A 22,194-nucleotide genomic window follows, 5' to 3' on the forward strand; every position below is an offset into this window, starting at 1 on the left:
GTCTGCTATAAATGCAGCTTTGATATGAGAAAAGTGACACGCTGCTGTGAGAAGACTCTTTGTGACTCAGTAAAATGTAAAAATAGTCCTGTTGGCTCACTAATGTGAACATGGTGATGGCTTTTGTTCTGTCTGCTATTGTCTGTAGCTATAGGCAGAATTATTTTGAGTTTTTCTTAGGCTTTGTCTGGCCAATGGAGTTGCTTATACAGCACTGTTCCCACCACTCATGATTCAGTTTTTCACCTGTTTGATATTATATCACATTACTCACTTCATGTTTGCTGCCATGCGAGTGTTTGTGTCTGTGTTTGTGTCTGTCTTTATGTATCTCTGTCTGTCACATCTGCCAATTGGTTTGTTTTTTCCTGAACGCTTACAGCAGCCAGTTCAGCGCATGATAATCTGTGTTCCTTTGTGAACAGACAGCGAGACTATACAGTGGAAACAAACTGTTTGCCCTGATGCAGAAGGTGCATTTTGCACATGTGTCTGTCTGCGTGCGTGCGTGTGTGTGTGTGTTAGATCCCATGTGTTTGCGTGGTGTATGTCTTCAAAGCAATCTGGTTTTAATGACTGTGGGATGTTGTCCAGGTTTTAATTCAGACAGGCAAGCTTGAGTTTGGATGAGTCCCCATGTACATCTGTGTGTGTGAGGGTTTTTATTTTTATTAAAGCTTCGCTATATCCAGACATGCTTGACAGCATCGTTGTTCCATGGAGAGTGATGTGACTCTGACTGTCCCTCTGGTGGGTTAGGTAATCAACTTAAATTTCAAATTTTGACCAAAGTTCTGACTATGACTTCTAGTTTCCTGGAATAATAAGATTCCCTGCAGTAACCCCACATGTTTTCAATGGATTCTTGTTTGTCATCTAAGCTGGCGTGTGACTGCATCCGGTGAATCTGCCAGCACAACAAAGCGTGGACAAAATAAAATGGGTCATTTGGGGGTCTTCATTTTTCCTCTGAGCCAGTGGCGCATCTCAGCACCCCTGAATAGAATTGCCACCCATCCCGTAAAATACGGAGTCGTCCCATATTTGGCCATTACATGTGCGTCCCGTATTGAACCGATACATAACTGTCCGATAGACACGCCTGGTATCAACACATCAACTAAGTTCGACAATAATGGCCAAAATAAAACAGGAAATATTAAAGTCAGCGACACTGTCGTGGCGGGAGCTAAAGGACTCCAGAACGCTACGGACCGACGTTGAACGTCACAGCTGCCTAGAGACGGACACTGAGCAACCGCGGTGAGCTGCTATCAACCCGCGTCTTTTTAAAACGTCCTCTACCTGAATCTGTGTCGTTGGAAGAAAAAAAAAAGCTTTCAAAAATGCCGACGTGAGTGAAAAGACGACCGACGGAGGAACAGAGAGGCGGAGGCACAGGGCGACATGGAGCCAAGGTCGACAGGTATGTCACGCTATTTGGTGAAATACCTTTTCAAGCTGTTACTAGCAGCAGAAAAAAGTTTTGTGAAAAAAACCGCCCCTCTTCTTCTGGTGCTTTTCTATTTGGCTTAAAAGACGCAGCACAATCGTGTTGTCAACAATCTCATGCTCCATGAACCCCAGGGTTCATCTGGCAGAACATCCAAGAGTTTTTGTCAGGTCCCTGAAAACCTTTTTTGTCATGCTAGGGACCCAGTCCACCTGGATTTCTGCCAGATGGCCCTCGATGTCAGTGCAGATGTTGCGAACAATACGCTGCTGCGCCTCCATCAGGGAATCAAAACAATCTTTGACTCCCTGATGCCAAAACACAGCAACGAGTTGACAAAAAGTTGGACTGTGTCCTTTCTCTGCTCCTGGAAGGACGTCCTCAGTTCTTCGGTGTATCTCCTCGCTGTCATCAATTCATGGACGATACTGATAACGGCTTGTACCAAAGAACTGAGCCCTAAACCCAACTTCAGGATCGACATGGGGTCTTCATCATTGACAGGAGACATGACTGCAGGTATCGCATGCTTCAAGAAGAGCATGTCAAGTACTTCAGCACGCTCTCCCTGGATGATCTCGTCGACTCCCATCGCCCGGGCGAAGGCCTGAGAGACCTGGTTCCCAAATATGGCTTTTAAATCACCATATCCGTAGTTCAGGTTCTCAAAAACGTCCTTAACAAAATCTGAGAAAACCTCCGACAGATATCACAAAAGGTATCTCGTCCTCCCTGTGATCCAGGTCCAAAAATTCAAGATCCAGCCAGTCCTCCTCCTGAATTTGATAAATGTATTTGCCGATGGCCGGGATGGCGTGGCCATCGACTAAACATCGCAAATCTCTTCTAAGTAAATCCATTTGCTGTCTTGCACTGAACTCGATCCTGACTCCTCTAGAACTACCTTGAACCGAGGCAGAACACAAAGCCGGAGTTATTTATACCCCTGTTACAATGCAGTTTGTGACATCACAACCTATGACGTCTCTGCACAAGAATACATGCAGCGCTGTGACGTAATAGGCCTACAAATCAAGTATTCTGACGATGTGTGCTACCTTGGCACTGTGTTGTAACGTACCTCTTCTTTCAATAACGAGTAATCTAATGCGTTACTATTTCAAATACAGGAATCAGATTAAAGTTACTTATCCAAATCACTGTTCGTTACTATTTTCTTTTTTGTAATGTAATTGTATTTCCTCTGTGTGCCTTGGGGAGCGACCGCCGTTTCTATGCAACAGTTGTCAGCAACAACCGAAACGTAAACAGTGGAGAGAGGAGAGAGATGCGCATTTTGTTGCTGGACAATCAGGAACTCTTTTGAGTTTCTGTCAAGTTCGATTATTATAAGTGACTTTAGGTTTGTTTATTTATTTATCTATATATTATTTTTTAAGTCGTGGGTTGCGCTTTTTCTGGGCTTGTTTTTAAACATAAAGTTGCTCATTTGGGCCTGGAAATAAGCAGAGACACGTAATGAGACCCGGATGCTGTCTGACATCCAGGTAGTTTGAGTCAGGCTCTCCCTGTTAATTGTTAATGTCAAGCAGTGGCTTATCTAGCCCAGTTTTAAGGAGTTGTATAATCATGTGTATTATACAAAATAAATGTCTTTTTAAAATATTTAGTGGTTATTTTTTTTAAGCCTTCACAATTTTATTTTAACAATGAATTAAAAATGATAGTTCTACAACTGTGAACTGAAATAGTAAAACCTTGACTTGTAATGTGTACTTTTCCATAGATGGACAAATATTCTTATTTAAAGAAAAAGGCCAAAAGCCACATAACATTCAGATAAAAATAAGGGTAATGCAATTTCTAAGTATGATTTCCAAATAAAGTTAAGATTAATGACAAGTTTTCATGTTTCATTTACCTGAAATTCTGACTTGATAATAAACTGGTTTTAGTAAAATGTTCTTCAAATGCCTGAAAATGTGTAGTTTTGAGTATAGATTTTATTTTATTTTCCAGGGGAGCAGATCCCACTCGGACTGTGTCACTCCACAGCTGCATGCGTCTCATTAATGTTAGCAGATGTTGGCAGGTATGATGTACTCTTGAGATTCTGTTTCACTGAGTTTATAAACCTCTGGAAAAAAATTAAGGTTCTCTGATTTTACTCTTTATAAGTATATGTTTGAGTAAAATGAGCAGTTCTTTTATTCTATAAATTACTGAGATGTCTCTTAATTTTGTTTGTGAATGGATGTAAATAAGCAGTTAGATTTAGAAAACGCACAAACGACTATCTTCTCATTGGTCTTAGCCCTGCTGGGGGCTAAGCACCCCTACAGGGCAAATTCTAGAATCGCCCCTGCTCTGAGCTACTTGTTTTTTTTTCCAATTAGATTATGAATCCCAATAATGGTAAGTGTGTAGAAAAATAAAAACATTAAATTATTCCAGTTGGTTGGTTGTGCATATTTTCCCAATCAGAAAGTTGTGATAATAAAGATATACACCGTTCCAGTGACAGTCCGCATTGGATTTAGTCTAATAGAAGAAAAACATAATGTCGATTCAAAAAGCAGAAGAAGAGGAAGCTCTCACCAGATTTTGGCTGAAATTGGATCAGTCAGAAGAGTTACCGCCTCCAAGACCATCCATTATTTTTATTCAGTTTCACATGTGTGTTTGTTTCACATAAAATTCCAATCCAAAATACTGAGGTTTATGGTAATGTCATAAAATACCATGAAGACCTTCAAGGATCTTGGATACTTTTCCAAGTAGTAATTATTATTATTATTATTTAGCTTTTTTTCTGTTTTGCGACTTTGTGGCAGGAAATAGCATTAATCCGTGCTGCTATGCAATATTTGATCATAAACTGAATTCAATGAAACACAACTAAAGTGCTTCAATTTGATAAATAATTGAATAGCTTTCTGGCTCTGATTTAGAAACAGTGAAGCCAAGGAAACATAGAAATTGTCTTTTTAATATTAACATCCATCTACAATATGCCTGTGCGACAACAGCACAGCTCCATATCTGAGCCTTTTCTGCACTCATCTGTACCTGCATGCCCACTTTCATGCATACCCTCATCTGCGGCCCAACTTCAGAGTGGAATCAATGCAGCATTAGAGTGATGGTGTGCTGTGGCTGTGCTTGGGTCATTTTATGGTGTGGACATGGAAATAGAGGATCAATCAGAGCCATGATATCTTATTACTAACGTTAATTCACCCAGAGCAGTATAGATTGCTGCATTGGCCTGGCTGAGCCTTGATTTAAGGCAAAGTGGAATTGAGCATGGCTATGACTCTGCCTGTAAGGTTTTGTTCGTGTTAGTGCTTCTCTGCATGTGTCCTGGTGATCTGTTTCAAAGTTTTATGCAATTTTGTTGAGATATTTAAGTTGTGCATCCATATATAAATGTGTTCATTCTAATAATTCGGTGCATGAAATATTTGAAGATGAACTTAACCAGCAGAGGTGAATGAAATATTACAACTTCTCTTGATCTTTCTCCTTCAATCCTGGTCAAACTGTAGAGCCTCACATCAGACACAAAACTCGACCAAATCTGAAGCTGCCTCCTGGGATTATATCCTGGCGCATAATTTCTCTGAGCAATGGTGCTCAACAAAGAGGGGTTGCCCTGTTTCCATGTTTTATTCATTTGGCCTGTCACTTGGGGTTTACTTGTGTTGGTCATTCTGTAATGTTTCTTCTGAAAACTAGCATGTGAGCTTTGTATGTTTAGTTACTATTTTGGTGTCTGTTTCTGCATTTCCATGCCCCTCTCTCTGTGTGTAGTGTGCAAACAACATTTTTGCATGTGTTTGTGTGGGTGTTTCCTCCCTGGAGAGATGAAAAGCCAAAGACCATATGTTATGCAGCAGTAGGCCACAACAGACAGCGCAGTTGCATAGTTCAACAATAAGGATTGCCCGGTGGCTGAGGGCCAGTTGGAGGTTTACTTGGATCAGTTGCCTGATTAGTGATTTGCCAACCTGGCCGCATGCCTGAAAAAAGTTTTTTGCCTTTCTGATTCTCACAAGCCTTAAGCTTTTATTTTTGCCAAGGACTAACACTTAAGGCCTGTATGTTTGCCTACACAGTCCTGAGATATGCTTAAATCTAAAAAGAGTTTTTTCTTTGAATACATGGATATTCACAGTGTGTACCCTTGATCCTACTATATCACAGTCATTGCTTTTCCACAATGTTGTGAAACAGGCATTCCATTTGTTAAATGTTCTGCTTTTAAACTCCCAGAAAACACAAAAAACTCCGACCGACCACCAGTTAAAAAAGCTACTTATGCCACAAATTTTCCTTTTGAAAGTGCTCATAGATTTGGATCACTGTAGACAAAAACACTAGATTGACAGAAATCCTGGAGTTGCCCTCCAAAATAATTGATTTCAACAATTTCGCCAACATCCATCTCCAAAGAATTTCAGTCATCCAGGCTGGTCAAGATAGCAGTGAACCACATATAAAGAAATATAAAGAAATTATTCACTTTGCAAAAATCCTTATTAATATATTAAACATTTGTAAATTGTATTTAAACAAAGTGAAAGCAGGTTGGAGCAACTGGAACTCAGTCATGCAGTGACAAACCATGAAAATAATAGATGGAGGATGGTACATGAGATGTGCAAGTTAGTAGCTGCCTAGAGAGTGAATAGTCAGAGGCCTCCTAAATTTCTGCACCCTTCAGATTAGCTAAGAGCAGTAGAGAACTTACTGAAATGGTTTTTATGGGTGCAGCTGCATATAAAGCTGACATAACATGTGATACAACTTGCATGGAATGCAGTGGTCTAAATATCTCACTTGACTCCAGGGCAGAGGTGGTATTATCTCTGTAGCATCACATCCTACTTCTCTGTCAGAGTCTAATAAATGTATCAATTTACCGATTACCATGAGAACAAGCGTTTGGTCCCCATCGGTTTCATCTTTTAAGTTTTTTTTTATTCCTGTACACCCAGAATGGTGCTTCTGCTACTCAATTTATTGTAATACATAAGTTTACTTCTGAGAAGCAAATAAATTTAGATATATTTGCCGTAAAATGACAGTGTTAGTCTTATTCTTGAAATGCTTTGTTATTCACATATTGATATTTGATTGAGTCGAACTTTAAATGCATGTCTGCATTGCAATAAATTGGCTTGAATTCCTCATAATCTAGTATTAATTTGTCCCATTTGTTTTCTTTTCATATTTTCCAGTTTCAATTTTTTTCGTACAATTAGAAGAGCAATTGTTGAAATCAACATTTGTGCAAAATTCATTCAGTCATATAATTTTGGCCTTTTTTTCTAAAAAGTTCTATATGCTCTCATCAATTTAATTCCAGCACTTAAAGCGCTTGCCTTTAATTTGCTTTCATAGGTATGTGTCCAGTCGATGTTACAAAGAAAATAATTAAACCATTTTGATCTAGACAGATGAAATTTACTCTAAGATAATTATTAGTTAAGTATCTGTAGAAAAAAATGTCAGCAGAAAACAAGGAGTAAAAATTTATTTGTTTCCAAGTGAGTTGTTTCTATTTATTGCACAGCAAATAGCTTCTAGCCTTTATGACAGTGTAGTAATGTTTGACTGCCAATGTGCTAAAACAATGATGGCTTCAAATAAGTCCTCTTTCTTTGTCACCGTGTGACAAAAAAACAAAGCCACATGCACAAATGTAGTAAAATACAATTAAATGACTAGCTGAGAATTTAAATTACTTTACTGGGTTTTATTTTCTGGTGCATCAGTTGCAGATCAACTTTATAAGGATGAATCATACTGATAATAGGGTACACAAGCACTGATACTAAATCTTTCCACTCACAGACCAATTCAAATTATAACCCAGTTTCTCCACGAACAATAAAAAAACATGAACGAGCCTTTAATTTTAAAGATTCTTTGAAAGTCGGTCCACAGCCATAAAACGAGCTGAAGTGCTTTAATACTGATTTCAACCCAATAAAAATAAAAAAAAAGTACTCAAAAACAGAACTGTCATTTCCATTCCCTATGTTAGACGTATAAAGAATGGACCAAATGTTATGCTTTTAACTGATTTAGCTTTTTCAAGGAACCTTTTGTTCAAATTCAGAAATAAAAATGGTGCATCTTAGTTATCCAAAACATTGTCTAAAATTTAGACTGGATTTGAAAAAAATAATCTAAAAGGGAATATTGGTTTTAATTGTCCCTCAGACATAATAGTCTAAACTAACAGAAAGAAATGCTTGAAATGCATCCCTTTCTGTAATATTAATCCACACAATAAGTTTAAAATTTCAAGTTACGTTACTGAAATAAATTACCTTTTCAATTATATCCTAATTCATTGACATGCACCTACACAGCAGTGGCCAAGAGGAATGAAAAAGGGGGAATAAGGTAGACGGATAGGTTTTATAAAACCATTGCTGAGCATTACTCAGCAATGGTTTTATAAAATCAGATAAAATCTTATCTGAACCAAAAGCTTTTTTTGCACTATACATCAAAACAATGATCAGTGTTCTTCAATATTTGCAACATGATTAAGAGAATATTAGGTACATGGCTGTATTTCATAACCAGTGATTTCTGAGGTTTGTTTGCACAGTTACATGTTTTTAAGGAACCTAATTTGATGACACATTGAAATTTTGCTTACTGCATCCTGTTTCTGACCACAGTATTTGTTTCTGTGCAACCATAGTAGAAGTTAACATAACATTAAAAACAACCGAGCACATTCACACAACTTTGTAAAATAATAGTCTCTATCATAGTGCCTTGAGGACAAAGCCTGCCTTGAATGTTGGCAAGAATATGGCTGAACTTTATAAAAGCACCTGTACAGCAGTCAGTCACACAGATATATCTGTATTCTCTTGTGTAATAAGAGAGGGCAATCAATACTGTCACACTGAAAACTCAGAACAAAGAAAGCGACCAAAGTGAAATTGACAGACTGGTGGGGGAGTAACAGGTTTAAAGTTAATTTGAGCTCCCTCTCTCTCCCTCTTTCTCATATTGTCTCTAGAAGACTGTCCTCCCTTTAATAACACACACCTGTCTCTCTTCCTTTCCTCTCCCCCCAGTCTCTTTGTGCCTCTTGCGATGCATGCACATCCTTCCCTTAGAGGTCATTTTAAAGACAAGGTTTGGGCCAATCAAGCTGAAGTTGTATAGCCCTAGTTGTGGCTGCCTGATTGAGAGTGACATTGACACGATTACGACAGACAAACTAGATTAAGAACGACGTGGCACTCCCAGCCTTCCTTCGTCTACCTTCTCCTCCTATCCGTCTACCTTATTCCCCCTTTTTCATTCCTCTTGGCCACTGATGCCCCTTGTGTACTGCCTTAGTTTTCTCAAAGACTTTGCCCTCTTATGACAATCTGTGGCTCATCTTTGCTCAAGTGTTTCTCTTTTGTTTTACTGCCACTATTACATCCCTTTTTTCCCCAGTGATGACATGATTAAAAGACTTAAATAAAAAGACTGACAGATTTCTAGAATTTGCTTTGGGGTAGTTGACATATTAAAACCACAAACATCCAGAGCTAAAGAGAATTCTGGCCGCCACCATTATTTTCTCAGGAAGCAGTCTTCTTAAGACTGCTTCCGGACAATATAGTGTCGCAGCCAAATACTCTACTCATCATTATATTGTCTGGAAAGCAGAACTTTCTCTCAACTTCATACATTAAGACAAATGGACCTCAAATCAACTCTGTCCTTATCCTCTGGAATTGCTTCACTGTATGTTTTAGATATTACACCTGTTGCAAACTTTTAACTGAATTGAAGTAATTCATTCAACGATGTACGTTTACACCATTTTCTACAAAATCAAAATCTGAAATATGTGATATGCACTTCCATTAGGTCCCTTTTTGTCGTGATACCCCTAAATAAAATTCAGTGCAAATAAGCCTCAACACACTAGTCAGCATAAATTTGAGCAGATGTTTGAAGGTATCTTAAGCTCTGAACATCTCATTGTGGACTGTTCAGCATATCTTCCTAAAATGGAGAAAATTAATGGCACAACTGTAAAATTACCAAGACAAGTTTGTCGACCTAAAGTTTACTGACAGACCAGGGAAGATTATTGATCAGAGATGCAGCTAAGAGGCCCGTGGTCTGGAGGAGCTGCAGGTTGAACTCCATGAATGGTGAGAATTAAACCATTGTTGAAAGAAATCTAATTTGCAGTTTGCCACAAGCCAAATAGGAGCCACCGAAAATTTTGAACCTCTTAGTACATGTGCAAAGTGGCAAAACCAATGCCAACCGCACATTACTCTGAACACACCATCCATTCCTTGAAAGATGGCAGCACACCATGCAGAAACAGTGAAGCTTGTCAGAACTGATGGTATACAGAAAATCCACTTTGACTTAAGCGATTTTGCAAAGAGTGGGTAAAAACTTTCCTCCATGGTTCTACAAGGCATTGATTCTGAGAGCCTGAATTTAAATCTGTGCCACATTTTTCATATTTTTATCTATTAGACCTTTTGTTAAACCATTTGACCTTTTTCTTTTTGATTACAGTTATTCTCTGCTTTATATTGGTATACCACACAAAAATACTAGTAAAATAAATTTTAGTTTATGCGATTTATACCTTTGCAAGGCATTATACAGTTCAATCATCTCAAAAACTGGCTCTTAAATACACATATCGTCTTTTTGCTGTTTTTCTTTGAAATATTATTCATGTGTGATATGTGTACATATGTCGTACTCAGCATTTGTGTTGGGATATTGGAAGTACCACCTGTTGGTGGCTGCTGATGGGTGAAATGCAAGGATAACAAACAGAAAATTGCCTTTGTGTCATATTTTCCCTTCAATATAATAAAAAATGGATTATGGGTAATATCATATTGTTTCTCTATTCTCCTCTATAGTGAGCGATACAGGATATATGTAAATCTATATCTTGGCCAGACAGTCAGGGACCAACCTCACAGTGTAATGCCATACTGTATGTCTTTATATTTTTTATGTTTACAGTCTTTTGTATTTTACATAATAAAACAAATATGTTTTTTTTATTTTTTGAACAACAGAATGGTTTTCTCAGAAACCTTGGACAAATTTCCCATAAGTGGTGTTCTCAGAAACCTTGGAAAGATTTTAGAAAACAATCACCTCAGAAAATTAGCATCTTGATGGGATTTTATTTCACCACAGCCTGTGCAACAGGAATGGTCTGCCAGTCTCACAACAAAAACCTCTCGAGGAATACCTTTCACAAAACCCTGGCAATCACTTAATTTTCTTGTTTCTGATCCAGTCCAGTAACCTATGATTCTGATGACAAAATGATACTTGGTGACCACCAAGCAAATATCAGAAATCATTATAAAATAAGCTCAACTGCATCTTCTAGTTTTGGCACTACCTCTTTGTTGGGAAGCGTCTCAGAGGACAATGTTACCGTAACTCAGACTTGTTGGTTCTGTTTGTCAATGTTTATCAGTGCTTTTCATTTGTAAATTATCTGTATATTGTGCATGTTCATAGAGTTTTTGCTGGTCCCACAGTTTGTGTCTTTGTTTCTGCTTCTCGTAGATGGATGAGGGTGTGTGTCTGAGCATGAATTGTGTTATGAGTACCAAAGACAATTGCATCGGTCTGATCTAATAAATGTTCATTCCATTTTTGAGCTTTCTCCTCACCTCCTCCTTTAAACTTTGTTAGTATCGGTAGCCAGATTAGCTTAATGAAGTCCCAGGGAAGTCACTTTCCCTTTCCATGTCTCTCGGCTCCACACATCAACTCTCCTTATTTTTCAAGCACATCCTGACCAATGAGAGGTGCTGAAAGGTGATTGGGACTTCAACGGTAGCTTCATACAAACTCGTATATTGTACAAAACATAAGCTTAATGTATGCCATAAAGCATGTCTTTGAATGCAGTGCACCTCTTTGAGTGAGATTGATCCCATGGCGATTGACCCCTGATCTGACTCTTCCAGCTGCTTCCCAAGGGAGCAAACCAAACTGTGTCATCAGCCTCTCTCTATCTAATCACAGTTATGCATAATACCACTGAGTGCTATTAACTTACCATCAGAGTATCTCTTGTTTGTTGTCTTCAGACACAGTCTTGCATTTGCAAATTCCGAATAAATTTTTACTGCTACAGTTGGGTAAATGTTTTTTTTTTTCAGGTTTTGGATTCAGACGATGAGAGTTATACTTAAAAAGCTTTTCTTAGAAGAAAACTCCTGACTGTACTGTACATCAAGCTCTTCCACCTCAATCTAAAAAGGCTTTCATTGATTTGTCTTAGGATCAAGCAAGCGAAAGGGTTGCCCCCACAGACATTTTCCCTTCATTCTAGTGTTGATCTTAAACACCTAATGTGTGTTTTTATTGCCTAATTCTGAGTCAGTAATCTCTTCTTATGTTCTGGAGGTGTCTCCATTAATGATTGCATTCACTGAACTGGTTTTAGTTCCCCTTGAGGGTCAGAGAGGAAGGATTCCATTTTGTTTCTCCTCGGCAATCCATCTAGAACTGGTCAATACAGAATGATTGACCATTTCTGTGTGTACATAAATGTTCATGTGGTGTACCTCTGTTTTGGCATGTATTAAAAAATACAACAAGACTCTATTATCTCGCATGCTACCCAGGGTTCCTTGTTTTGTCTCAGATAGGGGTGCCTGCATGTCTTTAGGTTTGTGTGTTTGCGCTGTAAGGTCTCTTTCATCCTCTACCATCCCTGGAGATGGAAGTCTTAGTGGGCATGCAACTTGCTCTAGACCCTCTTTGATAATCTTCTTTAATTGGTCTGAGGCACAATCTCCTGAGAAAGCTAATTAAAACAAAGTATTGAAGGGCACAACAACAAAATAATTGTGGTTGTGCTTGTATAATTTTATGTGTATATACCCATGATAGTTACTGTTTAAATGATTCTCTTTCCCTGTGATTGTAAAAGCATGACTGGCTGATTTTCTGTGACTCAGCATGTAGTTCTGTTCAAATCAACGTCTCAAATCTCATTTCTTCCATTTTACTTTAAGTGCAGTCTTTTTGTTCCTCTTTCTGCAGGTTTGATGAAAGGCTTTTATAAATTTGCACGTGGATTTGATCACAACTAAAGCAAAACGTTTTCTGTACTGAGATTGTTGCTATTGCTGTTATTTTTCTGTAGCATCTCTTAACTACTAAACTACAGTCTCTGTTTGAGAAACATTTCTCCTGTAAAACTGTATGAGAGTCTTCAAAGAAAGTGAACACGGATATTTTGCTCTGCAGAGATATTTATTTTGTTTTCCTCTCATCCACCCATTATTTTCTGCTGATTTGATTGGGTTGTGAGGATGAACTAGGCCTACCACTCCACAGTGTAACCCAATTCATTCATATGCCAGAAATGGTGTATAATCCTGCCAATGATTTCTGGATATGGCCCAGAGTCTCTTTCTGTATACATTTAAAGGGAGGCACTCTTGAAGCATCTGGATCAGATACTTAAACCATCTCAACTGACTCATTTCAATGTGGGGGAGAAGCGGTTGTATTTTGAGTTTCTCTTGATTAACAGATCTTACTCTGTCCTCAAGCCTGAGTCCATCCTACCTATGCATTCATATTTTATAAACATAGGTAGTAGTAGTTCCTGATATGGGGGAAATAATTATTTGCCTATGAATCAAAAAATTTGGGAACACCACAAAAAATTAGGGAACACCAGTCAGTCAAAGTGTAATGAGTATACAATGTACGTGTGCAAAAAAAAAAAAAAAAGAAACTGAAGGCACACCACATGGTTAATGATGATGAACTTGGTATGGGATTCAGGTTTCCAAATTAAATTAAAACTCTGAATTAAATTACGTTATAGTGCAGTTTTACTGTTAAAAACTCTGGACTGAATTTTAACATCAACAGTTAAAACACGCATAAAGCATTCTTGTCAAAACAGACTAAAATATTTTCTGCTTTTTTGGCATAAAGACAAGCTTACAGCTAGGCAAGAATGAAAACTGCAATATATGGGCATCTCAATCCCATATATTGCACATTGTACATTAACCCTATTAATGTACAATAATCACAGTTTTTAAAGTAGGAAATTGTCGGGGACATACACACCCCACTGAACAGATTAATAACAGATCCCAAATTCCTCAAAACATTGAGTTTGTAAAAATGCAAAGGGAACACATGTTTATGCAAAAAATGCAAAATTATTAATTGTCTTGTTACATTCACCACTGCAGGAAGGACTTAACACAGCAAACCAAGAAACCACCATTGATTATACAGTAATATTCAAAAAATTAGACTGCATTCAGATTAGGCTTATTTCTCAGATTAAAAGTACTTTTTGAACATTCTTGTTTTGTTTTAATCTTTAACCAAACTTATTTCCTGTACAAAATGTTTTTTTTTTTCAAAATTTATTATTCTGCTGTAGTAATCTAGTTTTTAATGCTATGTTTTCATTAACTGTAAGCAGAAAATCATTTTAAGGATAAAGAAAGGCAAACATCCATCTGTATTTAATCTAATCTAATTTATTGAATATGTATGGAGGTGGGAGTCAGAATCTAAATGGGGCCAGCTCTTTTTTTTTATTTTTTATTACCACACATACATATTACTGAACATGAGACCCCGATCTATCTGTCCATCTCTTGCTCCATCATACCATGTCATCACTCATGAAAAAAAACCTTCTTTGCTTGAACAGCTTTTAACTCCTGTCTTGACAACCATTATCTCAAACACAAAGTAACTCTTACATGCTAAAGAATCCTTACCCTTAAATTATAATCACAGTCACTAAGGTATGTTATTTCTTTTAAGACTGAATGCCAAAACCTTGTGTCCAGGCAACTTTGTTTGAATTCATTTTACTGAAAAAATCTGTCCAGGGAGATTTTTAATCAAGACAAGCAAGCTTTTGTGTGGCTGTCACAGTGATTTAGTCCTTTTTGGCCAACATCCATGGAGATGAGCTCTGCACAATGTCCACTGAAACATCTTCCCTAAAATGTCCAAGAGTTGCTCATGTGTTTGGTAGAGTTGTTTTTGGACCTGGATGACAAAAGAGGACTAAGTTGAAAGCTTATTTCTAGAGACAAACAAGCACTCAGCATAAAAGTCGTGATTCATATATCATCATTTGCTTTTACGTTAATTGGGTTTTGTTCGCCATGAATGCTTTTTGGATAGAGAAAAGTTGTAAGTTGCTAAATTGACTGCAGAAAGGAAAAAATAAGAAAACCAAAGAGTGGGAGCTAAAGAGAAAAAAAATGCAAAAAATTCAAACTGAGGCGCTGCACCTTTATGTCACGACAGCTCGTTCAATTTGCCGTCTCTTCTTCTTCTGCTTCTTCCCCTCCCTCATTTCCTTTTTCCATCAGTGGCCATCTCCATTTACCTATTGAGCCGTTCTGTCATTGATCCGTCCATCGACTAGCCCTCTGATCCATCCTCCATCTGTCTACCACTGACAGACTTTTAATTGATGGGAGAGCAGGTCAAATTAAGCAATTAGGCCAAGTGGTGGAAAAAGAGAAAGAGCATGTCTTTTTCAGGTAGACAAGGGGTGCGGTGGTGGGCGAAGGCGGGGATGGGGGGGATACAAATAGGGAAAAAGCGGGAGAGTGAGAGACCGAGGATGTTGTGAAGGATAATGAATGCGGGAGGCATAGGCAGATGTGGAATGTTTACGCTTTTTCATTTTGGAATTTGAATGAATTTTTCATAGCTATTCATAAAAAATCCATCAATATTTCACCTGGGGAGAGTGAAGGAGAAAGGGAGCGAGAGGGAGAGAAAAAAGGACCCTTACAGAATGAGTTGTCATGAAAGTCCATTGAAGCAAACAGTCGCTGGAGAAGAAGAGGGAAGAGAGAAGGTGGAGGGATGGAGGGATGTTTATGCCGAGGACACAAACACCTAGATAGGGGTAACTGTGCAGGAGGAGGGGGAGTGAGAGGAAAGGATGTGGAGGTATGGAGATGGGGGAAGCGAGGGGATGCAGATAGGAGGGGGCCTACAACGTAACTGTCTGGGTGAGAATGAGAACGACAACTGGTGTGGGATCTGTCGGAAGGTGTGTATGGGTGTGTGTGTCGAGCAGTCTGAGACAAAGCCGTATCAGCCGCCTCTTCCAACAGTAACAGCAGGAGTGAGGTTGTGTTAATTTTCACTTTGTCAAACCCCATTATGTGAGAAGAGCATCTGATCCTCTCCATTAGCATACAGTAGGCCCAGACACCTGCAATGGGATTTCTGTTGCCTGCTTCCGCCCGCGGAGCAGAACTGGAGGTCGTTCCATTCAAGATTCTCTGGCCGGAGTCAACCGGTGGCTTTTCTTTCTTTTCACATGCTGCTCTTATTCAATGTATTTAAAAGGTTAATTTTCTCTTACTCAATTATCTTGAAGGCTAGAATTTAAAATAGAGAACAAAAACATGTTCTGCGCTGATCCACTGATCAGTCCACAGCAGTCAGAGACTGTGCTTGACCCCCGCAGCCCCTCGTTGAACTCTGTCCTGAGCAGGCCGGACCATTAAATCTACCTCGTGGGGAAGTCATGCTGTATGCCATTTGCATAAATTTATGCCAGCAGGCGGGTCAGTCATCTGTCTACAGGTAGTCAATTAAATATCTAATGTAGTAGGGAGGAATTTAAATAATGTAGAGGTATTGATTGGTGTGGTTGGGTGGGAGGGAGGGATGATGGCTGTTTTTAAACTAGTCAGGAGGCTGATATTAATCATACTGTATCTGTCATCCTGTAGAAGCACATTGCAACTATATCCATGGCTGAAGTGGAAAGAAAATACTCAGACAACTTGACATGAAGCAGATATGTCAGGATTTAGATTGTGATCAAAAACTGTAAAAGTAAACTTTTGATGCTATAATGATCTGTCCACAGTAATAACTCTGCTCCAGTACTTTTTAATTCTTGTCTTACCAAAACACTTTCTCACATTACAGCCACAGGTTTCACTATATAAATATTGGGACGGACTTCCGGTTGGGATGCGTGAGGAGTAGACGCTCGCTTGGACTGCTACTGCATTTGTGCTTTACATACTTCCTTGTAACCCCGTTTCCTTTGCAAAGACTGCAGTATTTATTTTTTTTTGTAGTTATTTACCGTAAATTTACTTTATTGGGGGTGACTTTAACTGCTGCCTTGACCCTTTACTTGATCGTTCCTCAAGCAAGTTGTATTCAGTCTCTAAGTCTTCCAATATGCTACATTTATGCAGCAATATGCAGTCACAGACATTTGGCGTTATTTTAACCTGAACACCAGAAAATTTTCCTTTTTCTCCCCAGTGCATTCTACTTTCTCTAGAATAGTTTCTAGAACGCATTCTAGAAACTATTCTAGAAAGTGTCGGGCACTGAACAATTCTGTGCTCGACCCAGAATTGTTCAGTGTAAAGTTGTTCATAGAGTATGCTGGTCCAAAAGCAAACTGACTCGAATCTTTCCAGACGTGGATTCAAGCTGTATGAAGTGTGGTTTGGGCCCAGCGACTCTCAGTCATGTGTTTTGGACCTGTTCTTCCTTATCTCAATTTTTGAAATCTGTTTTTGACTAACTTTCTATAATTACCTCAACCACAATACAGCGCTCTCCACTCACTGCTTTATTTGGGGTCCTCCCCAAAAACCAGTTACTGTCTCCCCATCATGCTGACCTTGTGGCCTTCCTTACAATACTGGCTAGACGTATCATAGTGATGCATTGGAATAATCCTCTCCCACCCACACACTCTCATTGGATAAAAGTTGCACTTTTGTTTGTGAAACTGGAAAAAATTAGGCATACTCTCAAAGGCTCTGAAATCACATTTTCAAGAAGCTGGTCACCATTTATGGATCATATTATGTCTTTGTCACTTGATGTGACCCCATGATTGGTGCTCCTACTTCCCAGTTGTATTGAGATATACCCTTTAACTAAGTCTTTTTACAATTTTAGTAGCACAGACTACATTGAGCCATTTAGGTGCCCCGTTTTAGTTCTGTCTAATTTATAGTTTATTTACTTTCTGTTACCTCTGCTTATTTTTTAATTATTTACTTTCTATCCAAGTACTTATGGAAATGATTGGTGGGTTCTGTTTATTTGCTTTGTTTTATTCTTGGTTCTTGTCTTGTCATGTATTAGTTTAGGGTTATTCTCCAAAGTACTGTCTCAAGTGTCACTTGAATGTCTATGCATGTTGCTCATTATGTGGAAAATCTAATAATAAATAAAGAAATGTTTCAAGATTTTAACGTATAAAAAAAAAAAGAAAAATAAATAAATATTGGGACGGAAAATGTTTGACCAGTCTGCAACAGTGAAGAGGGAGCAAAATGAGAAATGATAGATTTCATTGTTTCTATTTTTTTCACTCATGAATGAAATTCAAAAAAGTGTCTTCAATTATTCCAAGTCCTTTGAATTACAGCTGAAAGTCCTTAAAGGAATACCTCTAGCAGTTCTACACATCTGCAAACAAAAACTGTAAGTTCTTTGCTCAGTCAGATCGGAAGAACACAAAGATCAATTCTCAAATCTCACAAAAGACTTTTAATTAAAATCAGTGCTGGACTTTGACAGTCGCCATCCTTTAAAAGCTGAGAGAATGTCGGCTGCCTTCCCATCACCAGGAAAAATGTTCCACATTCCTTCATGTTTTTGTTTGCGTGAGGATTTGTTTGCTCACACATATGTACAATATTTATACAAAAGCTGTACAAATGCATGCGGATTGTGACTGTTAGAGGTATAATTAATTCAAGATCAGATGTAAAAACACTTCTACAACTTGGTGAAGGGCTTTTGTTTTTGGCACACAGTGACAGCTGTTTATGCGAACCTTTTCACCTAACCTTGCCTTTTGTAGCCTCAATTATCTAAGTGTAAAATAACAACAGCATCATCCCACAACACTAACATATTGCCCTAAACATGTGCTAAATACATATTGCACATGTGCTTCTTTGTGTTTGACTTGGCAGTGCTAAATGTGTACCTGAGCTCTTGGCTGTGCTCCAGTGTGGCTGTCTGATTTTGTGCTAAAGTGACCATGACCACAGATACGTCTGTTTATGGATGTAAGTGAAACCAGTGCAGTTATTGTGAGAGAGGTGGCATTTTTTTAAGTCATGGAAAGAGGCAACAACATTGGATATGGGTTACTGGTTCATTTGGGTTTCTTAGAAGAAACGGCTTGATTTTGAAACCTGCTGCCATGCAGAAGGGACAGATAGGAATCAGCATGGAGCAGCATAACTGCCTGCTTGAGCCCAAAAGAAGGTGATAACATACTTCACTCAGTTTCTGAACCAGACAGAAGCCAGGGGTGATAATTTTGTTTTCCATAATTTTCTTCAATTGCAATACAACAAATGGTTACTTATAAAAAAAATATTTTCATGAAATTTGTTCTTTCAGATTTTGCATGACTGACTGAAAATCTGATTATTCCCTTCCATAAAAGAACAAAAGGTCAGATCTTCAGTTAAGGTGCAACTCAATAAATTAGAAGTAAGCGGCTTTATTTACATTGCAGCTTTCAAGACATAGCAATCACAAAGTGCTTTGCAATAAACTGACTAAACAACCCAAAACCTAGTAATATGTTAAAAAACAAGAACAATTATTGAAACTATATTAACATAATTCATATTAACCCAATATCAAAATGTAAAACCCATGTTATTAAAACTTACTATAAACAGAATGATACATATAAAGCATCTAACGGTGCAGGAGTTTTGATAGATTGACATTTTGATGTTATATTTTAATGAGAAAAAAATAAGCGCATCCATATATTTATTTTATTTTGATAAGCCGTTGCTCTAAAAACTCTCCAGTCTGAAACTTTTAGTTCTCTGTATCATTCTTGTGAAAAAGTGATAATTTTTTTTCTTCTGTTTATTTGACCAGGACAAAGAAGAATAAGTCACAACCACCTGATATTCCCCTGAGTGCTTTAAATTTGACCTAAGCAGTAGAACTGAGCAAGGTAAAGGGTAAAAGGGTTTGTGGAACAGCTGACCACGTCTGCATGGAGAGTCCCTCATTCCTTCACAGTTTATGGTCTCCAGCTTTGTTCTTTTATTGTTGGGACTTTTTTTTTCTTTTTTTTTTTTAACAGTTTGTGAATATTTTGCTGCTCTCACTTCTTCTTGTTTCATTGGCCTCCTCTCTTTTTTTCCTCTCCCTCCCATCTTTCCCCCACTCACTCCCACCGCCTCCCTCCAGATGTGTTAATCAGTACTCCCTGTTAACACATGATTCACCCCATATGTCTTCCGCAGCACCAGGCCTCAACTGGGGAGCTCAGATTGTGTGTGTTTGCGTGCGTGTGCATGCGTGTGTCTGCATAATGTGTTTAACTTTAACATGTCTTCCATTCTAGCTCGATTACAATGTATCTGTGCATGAATGTGCACCATAGATATATACATACATACATATATATTCATATATAGCTGTATGCGTGTGCGTGCGCGTGTGCGCATGTTTGAAAATCCACCAGGCTTGCTCAGGCTTTCTCCAAAGGGATGCTGCTGTCGGCTCAAATCAACGTCCTCTTCCCATGAGTGAACACACTAATCCATTTGTGTATCTGAGTACATGTTGTGTGTGCGTCTGCGTGTGTATGTAAGCATGCTAATCCAGGGGAGGGCCCTGCCTAACACTCCATGAAAACACTCCATTCACCAGCAATTAGAGGCAGGGGCCCTGGGCCTGGCACTATGCTTCCACTGGGAGAGGGGGAGACAAAGGAGGGGAGGAGAGGAGGCAGAGATGAGGCTACCAGAGGGACAAGAGGAGGGGCATAGCTCTCAGACACTTGCATCGTTTTTATTGAATAAGAGATGAATGAAGGAATGACTGAACTGTCAAACGCTGTATTTGTAAAGTCGCTGATGAACTGCATTCAGATATTACCTAGGTTTGAAAAAGTCAATTTCAGAGATATTACTACCTCTTGAGAAATATTCTCAATATTGGGACAATATAATATATTTTTGTTATCACATAAACAGAAACTATTCTGGTTTTATGTGATAAATGAACACAATTGAGAACCAGAAGGGAAATGGCACATGTATTATTTCCTTTTATATTCTGCCCCTTTATATTAGTTTACACCTAATTGAAATCCAGAGAAATCCTCTGCTTTCAAAAGTTACCAAAGTGTATTTAAGTTAATCTCAGTATAATTAAAGCCACTCTGTTGAGGCCTTAATGAACAAACATTGTGAAGGTCAAGGAACACAGCAGAAAACCAAACAATAAACTTGATTAGAAGGCCAAACTTTATGGTCAGACCAAGGCCTGACCATAAACCATGGCTGTCTACCTAAAATGAGCAATGAAATGCAGCCAAATGACGCATGGTAACTCTGGAGGAACATCCAGAGCTACTATAGAATAGCTCAGACCAGTGTTTATTTTTCCTGCTGACATGAATTATTAAATTTTAACCTGTGTGAACAGAAACTGCTGCTAACCCCGATCAAGCACCTGATCTGATTTGTGGTTTTCAAATGCAGTCTTGTTCCATACACAGACCAATCGAGATGACCTTTTTATGACATCGTTGTTATATGCGGTTTGTATAATTAAACTTTGGCTAACTTAGACTGGATTATCTGGCAAGACGAAGCAAAGCTGAAACTTGCTGCTTCAGAGAAAACAATGCCAACAGAAGCTTTGGATCGCTGTCTTTCTGTCTGGGGTCGGTTCGTTCTATAGCTTCAGTTTTAATGAGTGATTAATGCCATTCATAAATGTAGACTGATCTTTATCCAGGGAGAGGGTTTACAGAGAAACACATTTGGACTAAATTACTGTTGTGATTTCACAGTCTGGAGGTGATCTCTGTTGAATGCAACATCTTTCTTCCATTAAAGTGCACTTGGGGAAGGGATTCATCTGAGTGTCAGTGTCTGTCATTTCTTTTGTTACTGTTATTTTATTTGTGTGCGTATACAGGCATGTGTGTGTGCAGTTTGGTGTCTGAATGGCTACAGCAGCTGTGAGACACATGGTGAATAATCATGTAAAAACATTAATAGCACCAAACGAAAACACCAGCAACCTCTTTTGCTTTAAAAATATTTACATTTTAGTAACTTGTAAAATTTTACTTCCCTTGCTTTTTAGGTAGCACCTCAACAAAGGTGAATGAGGTATATAGTAAGTTGGAACCAAAATGTGGACTAAGTACACTTAATTGCAGTTAAATAATTTATGAATGGTTTTAAGAAAGAGAAATACCCTTCATGCATGTGTGAATACCATAGATCTAAACTAAAAAGTATCCTTAACCCTGGAAGGCTGCGATTTAAAAACCTGTTTACAGGGAGAATTAATTAAAAAAGCAAAAAGTAATTGTTAGGAAAATTATCTAAGTTCCTCTTTTGCAGTAAGGTAATTTGTGTCTTTGGTTGATTCTTGTAGGTTGGGGGAACAAAATAAACCCAACGGAAATCTATTTTAATTTAGATTTTATTTAAAAACAGATGTTGGACAGGATCCGCTCCATCATCCTAATATTTAGCATCCGCCACAGATTCTTTTATATTTAGATTCAATCTCTACCTAAATCATTCCAAAAACATTCATATTAATTTCAGTCAGAACTTGTTTGTTCAATTTAGAAAAATAACTTTGGGATAACTCTCAAGGGGTATGGATGAGTTTTAACTTGTATGTATGAGTATTTTTCAGTTTGAGGTGAATGATATATT

The 22,194-nt window shown here is 38.2% G+C and overlaps 1 long non-coding RNA gene across 1 annotated transcript in view; it reads left to right on the forward strand.

The window, feature by feature from the left end:
- The first annotated feature begins 1,158 nt into the window (after window positions 1-1,158).
- LOC129370380 (uncharacterized) overlaps window positions 1,159-22,194 on the forward strand; it is a 72,132-nt gene continuing 51,096 nt past the window's right edge. Inside the window, exons 1-2 of the long non-coding RNA XR_008607051.1 lie at window positions 1,159-1,426; window positions 3,434-3,506. This is a non-coding gene — a long non-coding RNA (uncharacterized LOC129370380). The remainder of the gene's footprint in view (window positions 1,427-3,433; window positions 3,507-22,194) is intronic.

Source organism: Poeciliopsis prolifica, unplaced genomic scaffold, assembly GCF_027474105.1.
Source record: "Poeciliopsis prolifica strain line A6 unplaced genomic scaffold, Auburn_PproV2 SCAFFOLD023, whole genome shotgun sequence".
Taxonomy (NCBI): Eukaryota; Metazoa; Chordata; class Actinopteri; order Cyprinodontiformes; family Poeciliidae; genus Poeciliopsis; species Poeciliopsis prolifica.